Below are 18,940 nucleotides of genomic sequence, written 5' to 3'. Positions count from 1 at the left end.
GACAGTCCTCCACAAACTTTCTCCGACTTGAATTCCTCCCATGGGCCACAGCGTTCCCCACACTGCTCCGTCATGGGTCACTAACTTTCTCTGACTGGAGTCCCTCCCACGGCTGCAGCCCTTCCCAAGCTGCTCCGGCGTGGGACTCCCCCGCATGCTGCAATCCTCCCAGCGCTGAATTACAGCAGCGGGGCTGCCTTTTCCCACAAGACCCCAGCCTTCTTCAGGCATAGCACCTTGATCATCCAGTTGAATAACACAGGCCATAAATCAGTGTCTGCTCCACCATAGATCTTTCGGGGGGGGGGGGGGGGGGGGGTGGGGAGGGGGGCGCCCTGCCATCTCACCACAGGGTACAGGGGGGTCTCTGCTCTGGCACACCTCCCCCCTCCTTTCTTCCTCTGTTCCTCCACTGACCTTGGTGTTCATGCAGCTGCAGCAACTCCTCCTCACAAGTCTCACTGCTCGTCACCACGTCCCTTCTTAAATACGTTATCGCAGAGGTGCAGCTGATTGGCTCAATTTCCCAAACAGAAGTGGAGCTGACTTGGAGCTGGGGGAGCTTCGAGAAGCTTCTCACAGGGGGCTGCCCCTATAGTCCCCTCCCCTGCCACCAAAAAAACTCCACAACTCACTCAACCCAGGACAAGGTACTTCAAATATACTTGCATAAGGCTATGAATTGAATTTCAATTAATAGAATCAATGCAAAGTACTGACTTCAGACCTCAATATTATTGAAGAATAATGAACATCAAAATTCAACTATCATTCTGAAAGCTGCCCCTACCATTGCCCCTGATTACCAGTCAGCCACATGAATACTGCTAGGTTATGTCCTTTTCTGGAACTAGCTAGGATTTGAAATTTCAGTCAGCATTTTTCACCTTTTTCCATGTCTGCTTCCTACCTTCCCAATGTTTTGTGAATTTCTACTGAGTTAATAATGTTATTCTTTTTGGTGAATGTCATCTGTTTGGTAAATATCACCAAATGTCATGTGTTTGGTAAATAATGTTAATTGTGTGCACCAGCTAAATAAAGAGGTCAGACTATTTGCAGGCGTCTTAAAAATTGTTCATCACATGTAGTACAGAGGAAACTGCCTGTGCTACAACAGTGGGGAAAACATATAGGAGCAATAGACAGTTGTGATCATAGCCTAAAGCGTAAAAATTTTCTAGGATACTGACATAACTATAAATAACTAATGCCACATTATAGGTAAGTTTTGCTCAGTCGTTCCAGAATGGAAAATCCAGGATATTAGAAGACTTTTAAAAGTCACTACTTTTGTCACATTCTTTGTTAAGAGTCAGAAAACAGCTGTAGTGAAGAATAATACTCTTGTTTAATCTGCTTATTATTGGTTAAGCCAAGCCCTCTGTAGGTACTTGGCCAAGAAAATATAGAAAGATATTCAGGTGTCTTTGGATGTAATTTTGAAGTTTACACACTTTTTTAGCCTGGCAAGCAAAAATATTTCACCCAGGATATTATGCATGCACTGGGCTGCCAAAAATATGTTTAAATGTTACAGATCTACAGTGCCATCTGGCCAAGCAGCTTTTCAGATATAGTCTAGAGACACAAGAGAGAGACACTGCTGGATATCTCATAAGGTGCATAAGGGAACTCTATTTCCAAGGTATCAAAGATCTTATCTAAAATACAGCACACCACTGTCAAAAGTAGCCACAGTTATCTTTTCCAAGTGAATAAAGGAAAAAAAGCAGGAAGGAGAAACTTCATAAGCTCTCAAGAGTATAATGTATTCATGTATGTACTATGGAGATACACACACACATATATATACACAGACACATACATATATTTGGGTCTGTCAAAGGTGAAATGATTTTTCACTACTCCCACTGATGTTAGTGGCACTAATATTAGAACTAACTGTACAATGCAAAAGGGGAGAAATAAATAACAAGTATTCCTTAAAGGAAAATTTAAAAAAAAAAAAAAAAAAAAAAAAAAGAAAAAAGGAAAAAAGAACAACAACAGAAATCCCTCTGCTCAATCTATTTTTCATTCATCTTATTCATGGTTTAGATACTTCTAATTACTCCACCTGTTTTACAACAGGTACCAGGTACCACTTCACCAGCTTTATAGCTTTGCATTTGAGGTCATTCAGTAGTGTGGCCTCCCTCTAATTTTCTTCTTTTGCAAGCATTCATAACCTCTGCAAAATATTTTTCCAATAAAGAGGAGATAATATGTATTTTGAACTGAGAAAGTTTAGGTATTATGCAAGGGAAAGCTAGCAATTTGCTGATAAAAGCAAATGTTTCATAACACCATAAATTAAGAATACAATTACTAGAAACCCATGGAGATTTAATACAACCATTTAATATTAGAATAGAGCGTGAAAAAAAATAAAACAAAACAAAACCACCAGAAAACAACCAAAGTCAGCAATGCACTCAACAAATGTAGCTTCTTTTCCTGTTTCCATAGATTGTCAGCAGATCATGCTTTCACAAATGCATTCATATTTTGTCAATGAATTTTCTGTATTTGTTATTTCGAAAATAATTATTTTTATTAAAATACTGAGTTTTATTAAAAACTGTTAATACTCAACATGAAAGATTCTGAATAAGAGTTAAGTAGCATCATGCCACTCATAAACAATATTAATCTAATTTTTATGATTTTCATCCTTTTTTTAAAGAACCATGACTTTAAGTCTCTGGGAGAGACAAACTTGAAGATTTAGCTTGTAAAGATGATCAGGGATTTTTAAATAATTATAAACCTTGACATGGAGGGAAAAAACAACTTTTGTCTGTGTTATTGTTCAAAAGATATAGGCTACTCTCAAATTCACTGGCTAGTGATAGAATCAGTTTTAAAATTCATCCTAGAATAAACTGATGAAAAACAGCTGCACAGGATATAATGTTGGACAATAAAACATGTCCTTTGGAGATCAGTCCCCTGACAGCCTGATTTTTGGGGGAAAAGTGTTAAGAATCTTATATTTCTGCTGGACTAGGAATAATGTAGTTTATTAAAATAAATAGCAATTCATGCATTATAATTTTCTGCCACCAACACAAACTAATTGAGTAGGTGGGCTTGTTATAAAATCAGAGGAAGGTAGTCATCCTCGTTTGGCTTGCTTAACTGGGTCTGTGCCAGAGCACTGAAGAATCTGTCATTGAACAGTAAAAGCAAAGTTTATCCTGTGTCACACATCTATAAATAGGGATGTATGTATATGTATGGGCAGGTCTCCATGTACTTAATTTTCTAGTACAAATAAACAAGCACATTGAAAATTCTCTCCAGAGAATTTCTAACAATTAATTTTTGGCAATTTTTGAACAACGCAAGGGCAGTACAGCCTGTATTCTACTCACAAGATTATAAACTGTATGCATTGCACTCACTCATTTCCCATTTTCTTGTTTCAGGTACACCTGGCTGCTAGTCACTCCCTGCCCACGTTACCCCAACACAATGAATGGTCTTCATACTTTCTGAGTTGCCACGTTGACTGGCAGAAAGAAAGAATATACATGCTTACCATGTATATGTGAAGATACATCTTTATATATGGGTGTTGGTACAAGAATATAAAGTACTAATCCAACACAATTAGTTCTCCAAATAAAGCACTACTCAAACAAACTTGTAAACCAAAGTAATTTAGTATCTCTTCTTAGCTATTCTTTCCACAGACACACTAGAAGAAGCAATTCACTATTGATCTGCAAGCCCTCTCTCCCAGCTGATGAACGGACAGTTCAGCTGCAACAGCCACTTGGGCCTCTACACTTGGTGACTCTTCCTCTTTCCTATAACTATTCTATTAGTAGAATTTTTTTGTGCAGCTTTTCCTAAGGGGTCAAAAAGAAATTTAGTGTGATTTTACTGGGGAAAACACAGCCTCTGAATCTCTTTCACATCAGCCAAGAAGGTCTTTCATTGCTCATGGCAGCATTCCTCTCACTCTGCCAGCAAGAAACACCCTTTGTCAGGCCCCATAAATAAACATTTATCTACAATATAAACCTCTTCTTTCCTGTCAGTATTAATAAGAAATTAAGCTGAAGTATTCTGCTGACAAGGATGAAAAGGTAATATTTAAATTAGAGCAAAACCTAGTATATACTGTATGTTACTTGATTAAACAGAAATCTAAGCGATCAGTGTTAACAAGGGTCCACTTTGATAAACAGATAAACGTTAAACAAACTCTTCCCAATTAAAAATGCGGCCAGACTGCCTGCTGCTGCGTTCAGTGAAACGAGGGTGGCCTTCACAGAGGCGGCTGCAGCAGCAGCAGCTGGCAGCTGTCCCGCACGGTGCGAGGGAGACTCATCCCTCCTCGGTCAGGTACTTATCAGCACCTCCAGCAGCGAGGCCGGCACCACAGAGCCACAAACAATCAGATCCCCACTGCACCCTGTGACAAGATAGCTGGTGGCTACTCACTGTGTCTAAATTACAAATCCGCTTGCTTGAAACAGAGCCTGCTCGATGCCAGAAATCAGACAAAGCCTATGCAAAGAGTCCACCCTCAGAAGGGATAAAGCAGCTCCTAGAGGAGAAACAGTGATTAAATAAAGTCCAACAAACGATGCCAATAAACAAGTTTTCAATTACCAAAGGACACCCAGGCAGCCAAAAAGAGGCTGCTAAAAGCTGTAATCACACCACTCTACAGTACTCACTTCAAAAAGTACAGAAACATATAATATATTTTGGCTGGAATAGAACACGTAGAACAGACTATTTAAGAAAATTGCAACCTGCTACAAAAACAAGCTTGAGTGCCTTCTATTTAAGAGAGTGGGGCTGCATTTCAGATCCCATTTCTTACTTCAGGTGAATTATATCTCTGAATCACACAGCAGTTATCTGCCTGCATCTGTTTTTCTTTGACACCATTACATCCTCCTGTCCTTGACCCTGTCTGAGACTGACAAGCTCTAGGGACTGCTAATGGGGCTAAATTTTCCATTAATATTTGCTTGTATTTATAAATGAATTTACTTAGGCCACGTTAATGTCATTTTTGTATTTACTTTCTGAAAAAACTTGTTCATTTGGGTTTTGCTGGCATGAATGTTTATTAAAGTAAATTCCAAAGATGTAGCCAGAGGTATTAGGATCAGAAAGAGGCTTTTAAAATGTACTGAAGTGTGTCAGTGCATTTATATTTGCACAAGACAAATGATTCTCACTCAGCCAGCCAAGGAAGAAAAAGAAAATTTGGAGGTTTCCTGACCAATCATAATTAACTAATATAACATGAGGAATAAGCGCTGAAAGCAGAAAACTGTTGGTAAGCAATCAAAACAGTTTCACGTTTTATCAGTATTCAAATATTTTTACAGACTGAATAGATTCAAAGATGCAATATGGTCATAGCTGAATATGTGAAGAGAAATTTATATTTTATTAGAAACAGAGTTTGTGGCCAACCATTCATTGAGCTGAAATAGCTGAACATGGAGTGTTTCACCATTAGATCATTTGTGTGTATTCCAGCCCCTAGTGAGAGAACAAACAAGAATTTCATGTCACAAGGTGTCTGATCGATGGCTTATCAGATACAGCCAAGATCTTGATAGCACTTTTTCTGCGTCATGATGACATCTTCTATCATTTATGCTTCCAGTAAAGATTATGGACTAGTTTGCTACTGATGCTGCCTAGATTTTATGTTCAATATATCTTCTCTCCTTTCCATTTTATCTTCAGCCCTTTATTTAACTCAGTTATAGTCAGCAATAGGTTCCTAAGCACAAGTGTTTGTAACAGTAACAGTACTGCTGTCTATTAAAAGCAATGCATTCTAATCTCTGGGTATAAACCATAGTCATTTCATAAGGGGAATCACAGCTCTGACCATTTAGATCCTTCTTTAATTTTTCAGAAAATTAAGCATTAAAACTTTTGGAAGCCAGACCATGCAGCATCTGGACTAATGTTGATATTCACAAAGTGAGTTAACACAAATATGCTCCTTCCTGCCCCAATACAACTCTCTGAAGAGGAATTTAGGCATGGCTACATAGGTCAACATCAGCGTGCCTCCTCCTTCGCTCTAAGGACATGAGGCCTAATGCCTGAAGAGAGTTCTTAACAGAAATAATTATACTTTTATTGGTTTTGTAAGAAATTTGGGTATTTCAGGTATAATAGTCATAGCTGACAGAAAAAAAGTCCTGTCAGACTCCAGGTTGAGTTTCCCTTGCTGTGAGTTGACTTTAAAACTTTGTAATTTTTTTTTACTGATAAAGAAACCTGTAACCCTGTGAGCACAATAGGCAAGAGTTTTAGGGTTTACTGACAATAAATATTTTGCACAAAGGTTGTATCATTAGCGGGTTTTCATCACACACTTGTAGTCACAGAAAAAGTTGAAAAGAATCAGGTGGAATGAGTGACACCAAATTAATCTGAATCAGTGAGTGGTCTTGTGTTTGGTCTTGTGTTTCTTTTTCCTGCCAATACCAAAATAGGACATTTCATTAACCATTCACTGGCTGCCTCAATCCTCCTCTTAACTGTAATATTAATAAGCTTTGTTTCACTCCATGAAACTAGAAATAGTGACTTGAGAAAAATGGTGTCTTTCTATATTAGGTCTCTACAAACCTACAATCAATATTTTTATATTATTTAAGGTCCTTTACTTATTCTTCATTATATATTCCTTTTCTTTCTCTGTACAATTCTTTCACTGTCTTTCAAGTCTTCATGATTGGCCCTAATAGAAAAAATCCCAGTGCTGTTACTCTCAGCTGCCACCAAATATAATCAGATAGATGTGCTCTTTACCTCTTTAACAGAACTTTTAAAAGTCTCCTAGGATAGGAGCTCACAATCCATAAGGGATTTGTTTGTTTTGATAGGAAAATCTATATTTGCACATATATTGTGCTACACCAGACTTCTGAAAGCACCAAAAACCATCAGAATTTTTTATCTGATCTATGTGTCTCTGCTAAATTGTCTCACTGTACCAAGTCCCTGGGAAGACCAAATCTGAATGTGGGTTTGAACATAGGACATAGGGGACTCTGAACTACTAATTTTTCTAATTAAATTACTGTGCAATTCTTAAATCATTTTGCTTTTAATTCCATGTTTGCACAACAGCAGACAAGCTGTAAATTTTACTTTATTTGGTTTGATCTTTTAGTGATTTGTCACACCGGAAGAAAAAAGTGCATTTCAGCTCAACAAATTAAGGTCAAATACGGCTTAATAATTTTCACTTTACCTAAGACCATTAGCATGGCACAACTAAATAAATCCTAAAAGCTAGGAGACTGCGAGGCAGAATTGTCTTTCCTGCTGCTGAGCAGGGACTGGAGAATTGCTGGAAAACAAAGACACCAGTAGCCTCTGCCCCACACCTGGCCCTCCCCATAACAGGACCATCAGCACCTTCCTTGACTTGACAGAATAGGAGCATTTTTCTGATGCTCCCACCCAGCCTGACCATGTCCTGCTCTAGGCAAATAGCTGCGTGGAATATTTTCTGCCCTTAGTAGTTACAGAAAATTAAACCACCATCTTGCTGTTGATTAGCAACCTCTTCCAGACTCCAATTAAAGGAGGCTGGGGCATTAAATGGAAAATGTAAAGCCTTGTGGAAATCAGAGATGAAGTTTTCAGCCTAATTTGGACAGCACCATAGTTATTTAAAACATTAAAATCTGATTTGAGTGTGCTTTGGTTTACATGATGTCTGAACCTCTTCAGTCTGAAAATTTGTCTGAATTCTTCCAGATCAAGATTTTAAAGTACTTCTTATGTGAAGGCAACATACATTACAAATAACATGTAGTTAGCATATGCTGTAGTTTTTCATACCATTAACAGATTTGTAACATACATTAGTTACATGTAAAGTAACAAATGAAAATTCAGGGCCCAAATATTTAGCTCTGCAATAGTTTTTACTTAATGCATTAAAGCCTAGGAAATTTGAGTTCCATGTTCCATTACAAGCAAATCAGTCTACTTGCAGAATTTATGATTTAAACATATTTTTTTTTTTACACAGCAAAATGAATTTAAATTACAATCTTCAAATTTTGTGAGCTCATTGGACCATGAGCTATTTTCAAAATGTAGCCGTAAATGTTATAATTCCTGAGGGAAATGTGTTAGGATTGGACCACTAAAAATCATCTGTCCCCTTTGGGATTCCTAAAATAAGATCTGAATCCACCTGAAAATCTGTTCCAGTTGTGTGTGCTGGTTACTTGAAAAACTAGAATGTTATTGAAATTTTCTTCTCGTATGCTTCACTGCATGATCCATGCATAGAACTAGTGTTCATCAGCATGGGCTATATGTCGTACAATGGGATTCCTACTTGTTATCCAGCTGTGAGAAATGCACAACCTGTAAAATAACTTAGGAAAGGAGTGAAAGAGACTGAAACCAGTGCAAATGAACATAGTAACAAAGGAACAAAAGTAGTACTATTTCTAAAAAGAAATGGGAGAAAATATAAATAATTCAGGGTTAGGGCCTGGCAAATATTTTCACATCAAATCACTTGACCTCTTGATGTAGATGGTACCTTCTCCGTTCTGCAAATTCAATATTTTTCAGGGATACTTCTCTGTGAGAACAGTGTTAATACACAAGTTCTTCCCTTCTTGACAATTTTGTCATTTCTTTCTTCATATGGAAGTAACCTCAATATTGATGCAAAAGATGTTCCTATTCTAATCTTAGGTTATTAGAATGTTACCTATACCTTATGCTTGTCATCCTTTGAAGATAATAGATTTTACATGTTTATAGTAAGTGCTTACTTACTTAATGAAACGAAGGTTAGGAAATTCCCAGAGTTAAGGAAAGTCCCAGAGAAGTTCCAGTGTTTGCTAAGAAATGACTAACACCAAAAGTATTAAATAATCATAGCCATAAACCTCAAACTTCTTACTGCCAACTGTACTTATACAGAATCTTGTATACAACTTTCTGACTTAATTCTTGAATCTTTACTATTTCTTTTGAGAGACTGTGCATATGTATGCTACAGAGACTCATGCACCCTGCAGACTACTTGACAGTAGTCTTTCACTCCAAACTATAAACCTATTATGAATTGTGAAACAGAAAAAGTTCACCTGCAGGCAAACTACCAACAAGAATAACTTCTAAGAGACCAAGACATTATCTCTTTTTACAAGGTAGCAGCTGTTGTGATGATGATCTTTATTTACAGAAAACAAATTATTTAAAACATTTATGGTTTAGAAGAAAGCATGAGTATGTAAAACAGTGTAAAGACTCAAAGTAAGGATAACTGTCAATCAGTTTGTTACCAGGGTTTTAAATGAGTACTGTTTCTTTTATTGCAAACCTTTAGTTTTAAGCTCATAACAAAGAATTCTTGAAACTCATTAGAAATATTCTACAAACACAGTGCAGAATGCTTGTAGCTGAAAAATACTTCCAGAACATGTTCTTCCTCGAAGATAAAAACCCACTTGCTTCCTCTTAAATGCTTTAAAAATATAAGCTTTCTTTATGATGTTGGTTGAAAATATTGGCTGCACAATAACGCTATTATGTGAATTGTGAGATGTCTGTATTCAATAAATCAACTGGAAATAAATGAGCTTTGATCATATCATCCTAGTACACAGATAGATAAATTAATGAGTATTAAGGCATTGTGTATTTGAGTTAAATCTCAATATTTCTATCTCAAAATTATTCTTTGAATGTTCTATTTGAACTGAGTTGAATTTTTTTTCAGCTTTAAAGGCTCAATAGTCATCTATTTCTGTCCAGTTATAAACTGATATCTTACAGACTGATAACATATAAATTGGTAACCTACCACTCATCAACCCTTGAATGACATTTGTTTCCTCACATATAAGCTTTAGAGAGTCCATATAAAAATCTATATACAAGTTTTAGAAATCTATGCATTTTTCAGCTGTACAGTTTCATATAGAAAGAGTGACCCCACCAAACATAATCTATTTTGAAAGTTAAAAAAAAAAAAAAATCCCCAAACCAAAATCACATGTAAGATATTGTAACTGAAGATATCATCATTGATCTCTTAACGATATAATGTTTTATCTATCTTGTGTTATATTCCTTCTTCCAGTAATAATAAAATATTCATAACTAACAACTGTAATTATTTTCCTTTTCTTTAATTATGGGGCTCCCTTGAGGTGCAGTCACAAACCCATGTGGCTAAACTACTGAGAGTTGTTTCCCTAAATAAGCACTGATGAATGATCTGCCAGTCTTTGTGTACATTTGAAATATTTTTGTTAATTACTTGGAAAGCAACACCTTAAGCACTCTTTCTTATTCTCTCTCCAGATAATTGCACTGAATAATAATAAGCACGGTCACTATAAATAAAAATCCACTTTCCCTTGACATCCTTAAATGTCTACTTTTCTTTTGTGCCGAAAACTAGGGCGGTGGTAGGCTATGATATTTTTCTTGTTCCAGATCCAAGTCTTATTTTTAGATACGTTATTACTGCTGAGGAAACAGAGAAACTCTGCAAAGAGTGTTTGTGTACTGCAGTTACATATTTTTTCCATCTGGGTAAAAAAAAAAAAAAAAAAGATTTTCCTCAGCCTCCTTTTAACATATGGAGTTTGTCACATCAATCATGGGTGGAGAACATGTAGTGGCATCCATGTCTTATGGGTGACAGGGCTGTTTTACATAGTATCAGTATTTTAGATTCATGCCTTCCCAAGCTACAAAGCGCAGACATTCTACTTAGCAATAATGTAGTTCTTCCAAAGAAGACCTGTCTTTTGTAAAGTATTTTTATCAGAGAGATGTAAAAATGTTACAAACCATCCAAAAGTAATAATCTAGGTACTTCAGCATGCAGTCTTTCTCTAGCTTGTATAATAAATTTGAGCTGGGTTCTTAACACATATGGGGATCATCACTAGGGAAACCATTCCCTTGATACCTATACTCATATAGAAACCTTGTCTTGTTTTTGTGTCTGGCTCAGTGAGACAGTATTTCAGAGAAGATCAACAAAATTTCTAACAAAATCTTGTCCTATTTATTTGTCTTTTAACTTTGAAAAGTAAGTGAAATCTGTGTTTTGTCTCAAGCCCCGAATGTATATCATAATGGTTCTGTTACGCTCCGCCACTTTCCTGTTACAGATCACCTACTACCACCATTCCTATGGCTCCTTTCCTACACAAAAAAATGATGCCAGCTCTGTAGTATCCCTGTCCTCTTGTCTGCAGGTGCCACAACATCGTCAGCAATTACCATTTGCCCTGGCAAGGCACTTACTGCCAGTTACTGTTCAGTCCATTGGCTTGTTGACCTCCCTGCAAATAGCTAGACAACTAATTTAGGGTATAAATGGCTGTGATAATTACAATTCAATTGAATTTCCTTTCAGTGATTCACACACAGATGTTTTGATATCACTGAAGCTGTTATCCAAAGGGATCGCATACTACAAAGTGCCTAGTGCCTAAAAATTTAGCACTGTGTCCTAGAGGACTTAGGCATGGTATGAATGCAAAACTGCCACTTTCTGTAGATGATAATTTCTTAGATCAAAATTGTAGTCCTCAAACTTCATCCCATTGCAAGACTCAGATTGGAAAACCTGAATTTTAGTGTTTAATTTTGAAGAATCAAACACCACAAACACTTATTAGCTATGCCAGTGATAACAGGTTTGGCAACCAGACCTGTCTTCTTGTCCCTCCCATGGGTAAAACCTGATGGGACAATTTTCTATCTATGTCAACTCTCTGCCCTGTTCCACTAAATGTTTTCTAGGTCAGATAGCCTTCAGAATATAAACCCACAGGTGGAATTAGCACTGTTCATTTTTCCCTTCATGCTTTTTAAATATTAATTCAGTGAATAGAACACTATCATAGGACAATATGATTTAATGGCCAATTGCACATGGGAATTAGAATAATTTTTCCTAAGGAATGCCCATTCTTAGTGGACATCCTCTAGTGTTGAAACTGCACCCATGACACATAGGCTAAAATATTCATTCAGCAAGAGAAAAATCTACTAGTTTAATATAAGAGTATTGACAGTGAGGTGCTCCCAGTTCTGCTGGTGAGATGGTCTCTCTGAAGCAGGCCTTTTATCTGCAAAGTTTTACTGCCTGAATGCAATGTGTTTCAATAAATGAGCCCTTCATTTTTGAACGAGGACTCAGAATCTACCATCTTTGCAAATAAATACTCAGGAACAACAATCCTTACAATAACAAATTCCCAGCCAGTCAATATAAGCAACAAATCCTTTAAGTTTGCCTCACAGAACTCCAAGTGACAAGGGAAAGCAGAAATCTACTTTGTCACTCCCAGAGACACAAGGAAAAATTAAAAAGTCATTGTCATATGGGTCCCTAGTGAGCCTGATGACAATACTTGACAAAGCACATATGTCGTTAATGTCCAGGATAAGGAATGTATTCCAGTCACAGGACTTACTGGCATTAATGCCCCTGTAGGAGTTTGTCTAGAAAAGCAAGTTGTCACTGTTGTCTTTGAGTGTCCCTCTCAAAGGAAATGTATCACTTTGCTTTTAGAATGAGACAAATAAAATAAAGCACTGAGCATGACACAGAAAAAAAAAAAAAACCTAAGGAACTTCTAAGACATGCATACAGTTTCATGTCCTTTCCATGGGACTTGTACAAAAAGGGATCAAATGACAGATGTTTGATAAAAAACAAGGCAAAGTAACTGTGAAGAATATGCCTATGACCATCCTGATAGGGAAGTACATTTTGTCCAGTAGCCTGCAAATTTTGCAAGCACACAAGCATCTGAAAATAGAAAACTGCAAATATTTCTACATAATGCATTTCAGATTATTTTCTCTGCTTGAAGATATTGTACGTAAACGGTCTGCAAAGGTGATTTATATCCCTGGGTATAACTGTTTCACTGGGCTTCTGGCAGCAAGCAATTGTTTGTCAGATGTGATGCTCATAAGACCCTTAACTATAGTGGTGCTAGCAACTGTCTCTATAATACTTAACACATAAAACAAATTATAACAATATCCTTAAGATTAGCATATAAGTAATAGTGCTGTATAAAAACTCATAAAACCAAAATGTATGGCAACAATAACCATATTAAAACAACCATAGTTCTGCTTTAAATAACCATATGAGCCATGTTTGGAAGATATTATAGTATTTACTGATTAAGCATAAGGAAAAGTCTACTACCATCATCTCAGAAGAAATAAGTAGATTCCAGTTTCTATCTTTCCTGCTCATGATAAAAGCACAACAGAACCATAGAAGGAGCTTCAACAATCCTTGCATAGTTTAAAAATAATTGAAAAACATCCTTTTTAATCATCCTTTTTTTTTTTTTTTTTCCAAAAAGGTACAATGATGTGTTACAGGCAACGAAAGAATATGATGCATATCGTTAACTGAACACTAAATCATCTTCCTTTCAGAGAACTGGACCTACTGACTGCACTGGTGACTTCCAAAAGTCAAACTTACACTGATGCTAAACTGGCATAAGAAAATGAATCAGAATATATCTCTTTTAAATAGTGACATCATTTAGGGCCTGGGAAACTTAAAATGCAGAATGGATTTGTCTGAAGAAGTGGTAGACAAGACTGTACCTAAATGTTGAGAATATTTTTCTCGGGGTAGAAATTTGAAGAGGAGACCCTTGCTTTGTCACAGGACTCGTACTGCCAGTTAGTTTAGCAGTTTCATTTTTCACTTGGCATCGAACTGCTGAAATCCATTGAAAATGAAAACAAACAGAAATATTATCTTTCTGAGAACAGTAGAAGCTAAAAGCAAGAAGATTAACCCAGTAGGTGCGGTCCAGTTAAAAGGCCTTTTTCACCTCCATTGGGGTGCTCAGGAATGGTCATATGTGTGTGGAGGAGTTATACAGAAGACCCATGGGGAAAGGCATAGCCAGCTGTGTCCTGTGCTCCAAAGCCCCTGTCCTTTCCACGGCATGGAAGCTGCCCGAAGCCCAGTGCACACTAAGGAGGGATGTCTCAGGGACGAGGCAGCAACTTGCCTTTCTACCTTTCCTCCAGCCTTGAGCTCAGTACAGTGACCCGCTAACAGACAATCAGGCAGAGCAGAGCAAATAAAAGAAACACCAGTCATTTTTCATTTGCTTATGGACAGGCAACTTATGATGATACTCTGATTATTACTTTCTATTGAATGAATCACCTTATGACCCATTCTCCTCAGTCATTTTCATTGTACGCTAAATTCCGTTTGCCATGTCAGACCCTCAATTTTATCAGAGACACTAACACAATTTTCCAGAGCAGCAGCATTAGCTCAGCTTCCTCATTTTGTCTCTGGTGCCTTGTAGTTCAATTTATAGGCGGAAATAAAGACTTGTTTGAACTTGCCTCCTTCCCCCAAGGGTAATCTTAACCCAAACCCAAGGGCAGAATCTGGGCCTAACCTCCAGGCTTTTTCTCCCAAGAGTTGATATATCAGCAGATGATCCATATAAGTCATATCAGTATCATTGAATAAAAAGCAATTTGCACTATCAAAAGCAGATTTCCAGCATGGAGAGATTCAGAAAGATGTCTGAAAAGGGAGCACACTGTTTTTCTTCATGATAAAAATGGGAGGAGAAAAAACACACAAAAACCTCCACAAAGCACCAAAAAGGAACAGAAAATTACAAACCAGCACAATGTAAATAAAAATATGTTTGCAATAATTCATTTCGGAATCCTTCTGCACATTCATATTTAGCAGTTATATCTGCCTTTTACACTCAGTAAAATATTTCAGATATTATAAAAAAACCCTAGAAAATCTTCTATGTTTACAATAAAAGAATATTATGTGAAAAACAAAATTTGACAATTTTGGATAGAATAGGGGATTCATAGATTTCTTTTTTTTTTTTCCCCTGTTGTGTGGAAGTTTTAGATCTGCTTAACACTAACAGTAGCCTGACCTGGCACAGCATTACTTTAGTCAGAATGTCTGCCATAGTATCACTTAAAACAACTTAATTGAGAATTAACCATTGCTGAGCTCTCAAAAATATGTACAGTGAAATTGCAAGTTCAGTTAGCAACTAGGAGCTCAGGACATGACTGTGCCATCAGAATAAAAATGAACACTGCACTTAGTGCACTGACTTGTCAGTTCATTTACAGAGATCATAAATAACAATGGTCCAAAGATAGATCCCTGAGGTACTTCTGTAATGCCATCCATTAAATCTGACATGATGCTGTTTAATAACACAAGCTCTATGTGCCCTCCTAAGTAGCTAGCACCCAGTTAATTACAGATGATTCCATACCTAATCCACTCAATTTATCCTGTAAAGGAATATAATTTATGAAATAGACAATAAAAAACAAATTTAAATGCACTCCATACACATTCCCTGGAAACAACTTGCACTTGATCTGCAGTGTTTAAAAGCATCTGATTTTCTCATTCTGAATTAACCATAAACATTCTAATATTATTCTGCTCAAGAGTCCCTTATTATTGGTATGGTAAACAAATAGAGCGTCTAGTCTCCATGCTGCTGAACTGCCAGCAAGGGGTGCTCCGTGGGAGAACACCCAAACTGGATGACTGGTGTTCAAACTGTGCCTCTTCAAGTCATGCTGCACAGCTTCTGGGTAATCTGCAAGTCTGAGCAGGGCAAGCCTGGCTTCGGCCAAGTCTCACTCGCTCTAGATGCAGTCTGTGCTGCCACGCTTCTCTCCAGGGAACAGTGAAAAATGCTGAACGAACATACTGGTGCTAAGAGGGCATCAGTGCTTCTTTTGGAAATGAAGAAAAGGAGCTGATACGATTCCCAGTGACAACCAGAAAGTGTGAGAGAGGGAGAAAGGTGAGAAAGAGAGGGAGATCCGAGACACTGCCTTGGCTTGCTCTCCCACTTAAGAATGAAGGGAGAGTAGGATGTCTCCATGGCAACCATCAGAAAGCATGGAAAAGCAGAGAGCAACAATGATTATAATAAGATTAGAAGAGGTCACACATATCTTCAGATAGTCCCCCCAAAATCTCAGGCAATCACGTAATAATATCCGCTTAGTCTGGAAGTGCTCCATGGAACAAGTACTCCACATCCACACATCAGAAATTTCTTCCCAACTTATTACTAATTTAAGATTTGTAGCTTAAAATGAAAAAAAAAAAAAAAAAATACTCTGAAGGAAAGGGGATTCAGAGAACAGGTACCCTATATTCCTCTGATAGGAAGGAATCTACATGCTGAATCTGCTGGGTGATTTTAGGACAAGTTCCTCACCTCCTGCTGTTGAGCAAGGCAAGCACAACAGACCCCCTACATCTTCCCTGAGCAGTCTGGTCTCCAGTAGAATTATTTCTTGATAGCAAATTGAGGAATCATGTTAACTCTCAGGGTGTGAGCATGACCCATCAGTGAGATTTCTGAACACTAAAAGGAACACCAGTTCACACCCTTCTGCATGAATCTTGTCTCTGACAACATATCAGTATGGGCTGATACAGAAGGTATTTGTTTCTTAAAGAGGTATTGGTGAAAATGAAAAAAGGCAAGGGGACCCCCACATGCCAGGTTTTGCTTGCAACACTTAATTCACTTCCAGAAAGTGGCAAGACACCACAGTGGTGAGTAAGATATAAGGCTTCCAAGAGAAGGAAACATTTACTACTCTTGCTAGTGGGTGGGTGAGATTTTTCAGAGGGCAGAGAAGGAACGTATTCACACGCTTCTCTTAATGGCCAGAGCACAGGAGATAAATCTAGCTGCAACTTGCTAGACAGTATAAAATAAAGATACTCAGTCTGAAAGTGAGTGATGCTCCACACCTTTAGAAATATGCTGAGTGTTGTCATTTCCCTCTGATATCGGAAGGAAATGTGGGGGAGACAGGAGTGTTTGTAATCTAATGCACTTACACTTGTTATTTAGAGACCAGTGAGTTTTAATTTTCAAATACACTCCCATGGTTATATATTGTTTTCAAACCCACGCTGATGAAAAAGTTTACAATGCACAGTATGTCTCCACTAAACTGACACTGACCTGAGCTGCAGTTCAGGGTGAAAATCTATAACTAATCCTTGTATGCTCTGTGTGACTGGGGCCAGGAAATAAAGATACTTTTCTTATCTACATTCCTATCCATCACACCTTATTAGAGAGGGTACTTAATGTTTCAGAACTGCGTGCTTCATGAGATCTGGAAGAATTCCTGCGCCCCAATAAATAAACAGAAAAGTCAAGTATATTATATATGTATTTGCAGGATAGGTTTTGAACTGGCATTCTCATACTGCGTAGTGGTTTGTGCTGCATTTTGTTGTTGTTGCAACTGTTTCTTCAATAGCAGGTTACATCTAATTGGTCAGTTTGCATGCCCCTTATGCATGTTGCTACCTGTGACGCTTCCTTCAGGAGTGACTTGAAAGTGCAAGTTATACTCATGTTGTAATTTCTGACTACAGGATAGTCAGGAAAGGCAGCTCAGCTGAAAGTCTAAAGTCAGAATGCATAAGATACAGTTTTCCCATCCTTGTGTGAAATTCAGCTAATCTTTATGGCTGCTTTACTCCAGAATGAGATAATCCACATGGCAAAATCAATTTCAGTTATTTGCCTTAACCTTCTTAAGTCCTTCTACAGACATGGACTTAATTTGTGTTTTACCATTGCTGCCCATCCTTCCTCTGCAGGTATCTGTCTCAGGCTTCTGTAAGTCAGCTATTTGAAGCACCATTCCTATACCTGTTTTCTTTCTACTGATACTTTCTACAGCTGTGACAGATTGCATTGTTTTTTCTTTCCTATTGAAGGGCGGAGGGTGAAATCCGACATGTTAGCTTCTCTTCAGTACGCTTGGCAGTAAGGCATATGTGCTTCTGCCTCCCACACTATTTTCTCCATTCCCCCTATTACTGTTTGTAACAGATGTTTTCTCTGGCCTTTTCTTCTTTCTGTCACAGAGCCCCTTGCTTCCACTGGGACATTTTTACCCTGTCATTTCAAAGTCTCTGACAGCTTCTTCTGCCGATATTAATGCCATTACATGTGCTAACAAATATGTCATGCACATGTACAGGCATGTATGATATGTGTCCTAGCCACTATCATTGTACCAGAGGCTTATGACCCCCACTGTGGTAGGGCCAAGGAAGCCCAACAAACACACCTTCATCCCATTCATGTGCTATATCAGCACTTGCTTTGCCCCTGAATGGTCACACAGAAACTCATCTTGCTATGCTTCTTAAACACTCCCACAATATTTTCTCAGCAGGAACTTTTTTTTCCCTCTCTTTTTTTCATTTTGTTCAGTAAGAAGGAAATATTTCCAATTCCACAGTGGCTAACCAAGTGGTAAGTCCACTAATGAGGGGCAAAAGCAGGATGCATAGCGTGCCTGGATAACGAGAGAAGTGTTGCTGCCTTATCTTTCCCTTACTTTACTAATCTCTCTTTAACAGAAAAGTACATAGTGGAAGTTCAATACACAGCCTTGAGCTTTAAACTTCTGCTTGTCCTACAGGGGATTTCCTGCCCTGTCGGGTGAATTCCACTTAATAATACTGAATTCCTGTAACAGAACAATTCCTTCCTGTGGGAATTTAAAGACTTCAAGACTGTTTATTATATTTTAACTGGTGATTTTCCCTGCAGCTTCAGTTGTATTGGGTTTAATTTCATAGAAAATGTTTATTTGCCTCTTATATTTTTCTTCCATAGTCTCCTCAGCTCACTTCTACTCTGCCCACATAGATAAGAAAAGTTACTTTTAGTTTGTATTATCTAACCAATATGTAGGATGCACTTAAACCCCCCCACAGAGAGGTGTTATTTGCAAAATGTATTACCTTTTCTTTTCTTCAAACACTGTGTGTAATCTCTCCCTTGCTCAAGTCTCTCTGGTGTGACATAGG

General features: G+C 37.7%; 1 long non-coding RNA gene across 3 annotated transcripts in view; it reads right to left on the bottom strand.

Annotated features, from left to right (window-relative positions):
* The window catches only part of LOC116963551, a 254,185-nt gene that overhangs the window by 90,903 nt on the left and 144,342 nt on the right, over nucleotides 1–18,940 (bottom strand). For all 3 annotated transcript variants that reach the window (XR_004408268.2, XR_004408267.2, XR_004408269.2), the window contains exon 4: nucleotides 4,459–4,564. This is a non-coding gene — a long non-coding RNA (uncharacterized LOC116963551). The remainder of the gene's footprint in view (nucleotides 1–4,458; nucleotides 4,565–18,940) is intronic.

The sequence above is a fragment of the Tyto alba genome, unplaced genomic scaffold (genome assembly GCF_018691265.1).
Source record: "Tyto alba isolate M040663 unplaced genomic scaffold, T.alba_DEE_v4.0 Super-Scaffold_1000006, whole genome shotgun sequence".
In the NCBI taxonomy this organism is placed as follows: domain Eukaryota; kingdom Metazoa; phylum Chordata; class Aves; order Strigiformes; family Tytonidae; genus Tyto; species Tyto alba.
Note: the sequence above shows the minus strand (reverse complement) of the source record. Positions and strands in the feature narration are given on the sequence as shown.